The following is a 6,000-nucleotide window of genomic DNA, read 5'->3' as shown; positions in this document are numbered from 1 at the left end:
GGAGAAGCAGAAGGAAAAAGGAGGAGAAGAAGAAAGAAGGGAAGGGGAAGAGGAAGAGGGGAGGAGGAGAAGGAGAGAACTGGAAGAAGGAGAAAGTGAAGAAGCAGAAGAAGAGAAGGGAAGGAGGAAGAGAAGAAAAAGGGGAAGGGGAAAAAGAGGATGAACAGAAAGAAAGAGGAGAAAGAAGAAGGAAAGAGGAAGAGGGGAGGAGGAAGAGGAAGAAGAAAGAGGAGGCGGAAGAGGGAGCAGAACAGCAAGAAGGAGAAAGGGAAGGAGGAGAAGAAGGGAGAAGAGGAAAATGAGGAAGAGGAGAAGAAACAGAAAGAAAAAGGGGAGGAGAGGAGAGAACGGAATCCCTCCCTTTGGGGCAGCTCCCTCCCTCCTCCTTCGGCCCCACCTGCCCTGCCCTCCATCACCAGAGTGAGGACCTCCTGACCTCCGGCCATTCCCCTCTCGGACCTCCCCTCAATTCTGCCAGGGCCCGGCGGGCACAAAGAGGACTAGAAACCTGCTCCTTTCCCCCCCTCCCTCTTATTTTTTATTTTTTGTCTCTCTCCTTTTGGCTCTGGAACAAGCGGGAGTATTTATCGCCTCTCCCAGCTTCCAGCCCTTCTTCATCCTCATTTCCTGGGGACGTCGCCCGGAGCTCCAAATAACAAATGGGGCCAAATTAACATCCATAAATCTCATAAAAGAAGAAAGCGGCGCCATCCATCACCCGCCAATTCCTACCTGCGCTAAAAGCTGGGATTCCCCCTCCCCTTCCTCTCCTCGCGCCTTCTGAACCGCCGAGATACCAGCCGGTGGCAGCAGAAGCGAACGTTTATTTCTTTAGCGAGTCCTTCGGTAAATATGGACAGCCCGCATGCCCTCTATTAGTTAAGTAATTAATTAATTTTAATGATCATAATTGCCGTTCCCCAGGATAGCTCCGGAGCGTCAATGCAGAGGAAAAACGCATTGGGGTGGCCCGTTTTGTGAGTTGCTTTTTTAAAATAAAAATTGATTTAAAAAAAAAATAAGTTGAGTCCGGGGGAGGAAGGCCCATCCCAGGAATGCATGTTTGAACCTGCGGCACTCATTGCCACAAGGTGTAATGCCAAAGTTGGACAGGTTCAAAAAATTGATTTTAAAAGAGTAGAGTCATAGATACACTGACTCTAAACCAGGTTTTCAACCTTAGCCATTTTGAGCTGGGTGGACTTCAACTCCCAGAATTACCCAGCATGCATGGGAATTTATTGCACATATATTGAAGTTTGCAGGCTGGGGAATTCTGGAATCCCCCCCCCCCCTTAAAGCATTCTTAAACCATATTGCTGGGGTGGCGCAGCAGGTAGAGCCCTGTACTGCAGGCCACTAAAGCGGACTGTAGATCTGTAGCTCAGCGGTTCAAATCTCATCACCGACTCCAGGTTGACTCAGCCTTCCATCCTTCCGAGGGGGTCAAATGAGGACCCGGATTGTGGGGGCAATAGCCTAGCTCTGTTAAAAAGTGCTCTTGCTCACATGTTGTTAAGTTGCCTTGAGTCAAGGAGAAGGGCGGCATAACAATTGAATAAATAATAATAATAATAATTCCGGCTGGGGGATTCTGGGAATGGACTTAAAACATCCTGGCTGTTGTTGTGTATATAACTATACAGCGGTACCTCTACTTAAGAACGCCTCTACTTAAGAACTTTTTCTAGATAAAAACCGGGTGTTCAAGATTTTTTTGCCTCTAGTTAAGAACTATTTTCTACTTAAGAACCAGAGCCTGGAAAAATTTCCCAGGAAATTTGAGAGTGGCACAAAGGCCCAGCCAGTTTCCTGCCATTCTCCCTTTAATCCCGGCCATCTTGGGCTTTTCTGGGCTGCCAGAGGAGCTTTCGGTGGCGCTTAAGGAGGCTTTTGGCAGCCCAGAGCGAACGGAGCATTTTCTTTCTCTGGCTGCCTGGAGAGAGAAAAGAAACGCTCCCTTCACTCTGGGCAGCCAAGGAGTGACCACAATGAAGGAAAGGCGCCGGCTACAAAGCGAGCGAATGAGAGGAGAGGGCAGCCCTTCAGCATGGGAAGGAAGAGGAAGCAGGTCGCAGCAGCAGCAGCCAGTGCATGGCAGGCAGTGTGTGGGAGGCAGCCTCACACCGGGTGTATTGGAGGTGTGTGCTCCTCCTCGCTGCCTCAGAGCCCCCCCTTTTTTTTAAGCCTTAAGGTTTTGGATTTTTTTTTATTCCCCTCCCTTCTTCCTTCGGCAGCGACTGTCCTCCTCCTCCTCCTCTTCCTCCTCCTCCTCCCACCCAAATCCCGAGCTTTTATTTCTTTCCTAATGGGTTTGCAGGCATTATTTGCTTTTACATAGATTTCCGTGGGAAAAACTGCTTCTACTTAAGAAGTTTCTAACTTAAGAACCTGGTCACGGAACGAATTAAGCTCTTAAGTAGAGGGACCACTGTATATTGTTTTATTTTATGGTGGAGAAAATAAAATAAAAATTATCCCCGTAGGTCCGAGGACCAGTGGTCGGTCCCCTTTTTCAAAAAGCCCCTGGAGGAACGGTTGCAAGTCCAGGACTAAATGATATCCAAACTTCTGCCTTATTTCCACCCGCTTGTCAACACAGTCATTACCTAATTTTTGGGTTGTTCAATCCTGCAAAGTGGATCTTGATGAAGGACGCGGCAGAGGGTGACGAATGGGTTCGTTAATATTCATGACTAGGGGAGAATTCACGACGAAGAATTCACAGCCCGGCTTCCAATAAAGGAGAATATTTGGCTCCTATGGGCTGTCCTTGACTTACAACGGTTCATTTCGTGGCCGTTCAAAATTACGACGGGGCTGGAAAGAAGGGATTTGTTTATTTAATTTGTTTAATTTGACTTCTCTGCCGCCCAGTCCCGAAGGACTCAGGGTGGCTTACAACAATGGAATAGAATAGAATAGAGCAGAATAGAATATAGAATGTAGAATGTAGAATGTAGAATATAGAATATAGAATAGAATAGAATATAGAATAGAATATAGAATAGAATAGAATATAGAATAGAATAGAATATAGAAATAGAATAGAATATAGAATAGAATTGAATATAGAATAGAATAGAGCAGAATAGAATAGAATATAGAATATAGAATATAGAATAGAAGATAGAATATAGAATAGAATATAGAATAGAATATAGAATATAGAATATAGAATATAGAATATAGAATATAGAATATAGAATATAGAATATAGAATAGAAGATAGAAGATAGAATAGAATATAGAATAGAATATAGAATAGAATAGAATATAGAATATAGAATAGAATATAGAATAGAATAGAAGATAGAAGATAGAAGATAGAAGATAGAAGATAGAATAGAATATAGAATAGAATATAGAATAGAATATAGAATATAGAATAGAATAGAATATAGAATATAGAATAGAATAAAACATAGAATAGAAGATAGAATATAGAATAGAATATAGAATATAGAATATAGAATAGAATAGAATATAGAATATAGAATATAGAATATAGAATATAGAATATAGAATAGAATAGAAGATAGAATAGAAGATAGAATATAGAATAGAATATAGAATAGAATATAGAATAGAATATAGAATAGAATATAGAATATAGAATAGAATAGAATATAGAATATAGAATAGAATAAAACATAGAATAGAAGATAGAATATAGAATAGAATATAGAATAGAATATAGAATAGAATATAGAATAGAATATAGAATATAGAATATAGAATAGAATAGAATATAGAATATAGAATATAGAATATAGAATATAGAATATAGAATAGAATAGAAGATAGAATAGAAGATAGAATATAGAATAGAATATAGAATAGAATATAGAATAGAATACTGTATAGAATAGAATAGAATATAGAATAGAATATAGAATATAGAATAGAATAGAATAGAATTCTTTATTGGCCATGTGTGATCGAACACACAAGGAATTTGTCTTTGGGGCAGCTGATCTCAGTGTACATAAAAGAAAATATACATTTGTCAAGGAACATTTGCTACAAAACTTAATGAATGCCATGGGGGGGGTCAATTAAGCAATGAAGAAGCAATCAATATTAATAAAAATCTTAGGATACAGATACAAAAGAATTACAGAAACAATAGAAGAAGTCAACAATATGTCAAAATCTCTAAAAACATAAACTAATATAAAATGGACATAACAACGTGCATATACACCAACCCAACTCATTCGTATATATACGAAAAGCCAGCAGGGTGGGGGCGGTGTGGACGTTGGATGGGGGGAGTTGATTCCACAGAGCCGGGGCAGCCACTGAGAAGGCCCTCCCCTGTGGTCCCGCCAACCTGCATTGTGTAGCTGACAGGACTTGAGCTCCTATTGGTCTCTGGGAGGTGTGTGGCCCTGAGCCATGTAGCACTTTTTAAGGTCACAACCAACACCTTGAATTGTGCCCGGAGACGAATAGGGAGCATAGGTGTTATATGGGTGTACCGAGGTTCCCCCATGACAGCTCTCGTGGCTGCGTTCTGGACGATTTGCAGTCTCCGAACCCTCTTCAAGGGCAGCCCCATGTAGAGCGCATTGCAGTAATCAAGACAGGGGGCGGTGAGGGTCATAAGTAGGAGTCAGTGGCCAAGCGTCTGAATTTGGACCACGTGCCCAGGGGGATCCCACAACGGTCATTAAGTGTGGAAAACGATCGGAACTCACTCTTTCCAGGGTCATCGTAACTTGGAACCATCGCCAAATGAACGGATGTAAGTCAAGGACTGGCTGGTTTTTTAAATATTTATATTAATGTTGTTTATAAAAGGGGAAATTTCTACTTCTACTCCTACTATTTATATTAGACTTATATTATTTTTAAAGGGGAACCTCAGTTGGAGATGCCGTTGCTTCCCTACTTGGACTCCTCACAGCCTCTCCAGATCTGATGGCCAGCTGCTGCTGCAGAGTCCAGCTGAGAGTCCTTCCTTCCTCCTCCTCGTCTCCACCCCCCCCGTCCCTTCCCAGCACTGACGCTGTTTCCCTAGTTGGGTCATGAAATGTCTGCAAGGGAACCAACCAGCTCAGGGAGCACCAAGGACCCCCCTGTCTTCCTCTTCCTCCTTCTCCACCTCTTCCCCTTCCTTCCCCGTCTCTCTCTTTCTCTCTCTCTCTCTCCTTCCTTCCACCCTCCCTCCCCTTTCTCCTCCCTCCCTCCCCTCTCTTTCCTTGCTTCCTTCCTTGCTTCCTTCCCCCTCTCTCTCTTTCTCTTTCCTTCCCCCCTCCCTCCCTCCCCTCTCTCCCTTCCTTTCCCCTCTCTCTTTCCTTTCTTTCTTTCTTTCTTTCCTTCTTTCCTTCCTTCTTTCTTTCTTTCTTCCTCCCTTCCCTTTCTCCTCCCTCCCTTTCCCCCTCTCTCTTCCTTCCTTTCTTCCTTCTTTCTCCCTCCCCTTTCTCCTTCCTTCCTTCCTTCTCCCTTTCTCTTTCTCTCTGTCTTTCCTTCCTTCTTTTGTTCCTCCCTCCCTCCCTGCCTCCCGTTTCTCCTTCCTTCCTTCCTTCGACTGTCTCTTTTGTTCCTCAGTCTCCTTCTTTCCTTCCTTCCTCTCTTCCCTCCTCCCTCTATCTCCCTCCCTCCCTGCACTTTCCAAGCTTCCTTTCTTCTCCCACTTTTCCTTCTTTCCATTTTTCCTCCCTCCCTTCTAGCACTGACGCTGTTCCCTAGCTGGGTCATGAAACATCTGCAAGAAAAGCACCCAGGTCATAGAGCACCAAGGAGCCCACAGTCCTCCTCCTCCTCCCTCCCTCCTCTTTCTCTTCACTCCCTTTCAGCACTGACGCTGTTCCCTAGCTGGGTGATGAGATGCCTGCAGAAACACCACCAAGCGTAGAGAGCGTTGAAGAGCCCACAATCCCCCTCCTTCCCAACCGTCCAGTTCCCACACTGGTGCTGCGGCTTGGCACCTCTCCACGCTGGCAGCTGGGCCGTCTGTCGGCTGCACAGACGGCAGAGAATCGCCAGCTGCCA

This window comes from Erythrolamprus reginae, chromosome 1 (genome assembly GCF_031021105.1).
Source record: "Erythrolamprus reginae isolate rEryReg1 chromosome 1, rEryReg1.hap1, whole genome shotgun sequence".
NCBI classification, from domain to species: domain Eukaryota; kingdom Metazoa; phylum Chordata; class Lepidosauria; order Squamata; family Dipsadidae; genus Erythrolamprus; species Erythrolamprus reginae.
This window is presented reverse-complemented; position numbering follows the sequence as displayed.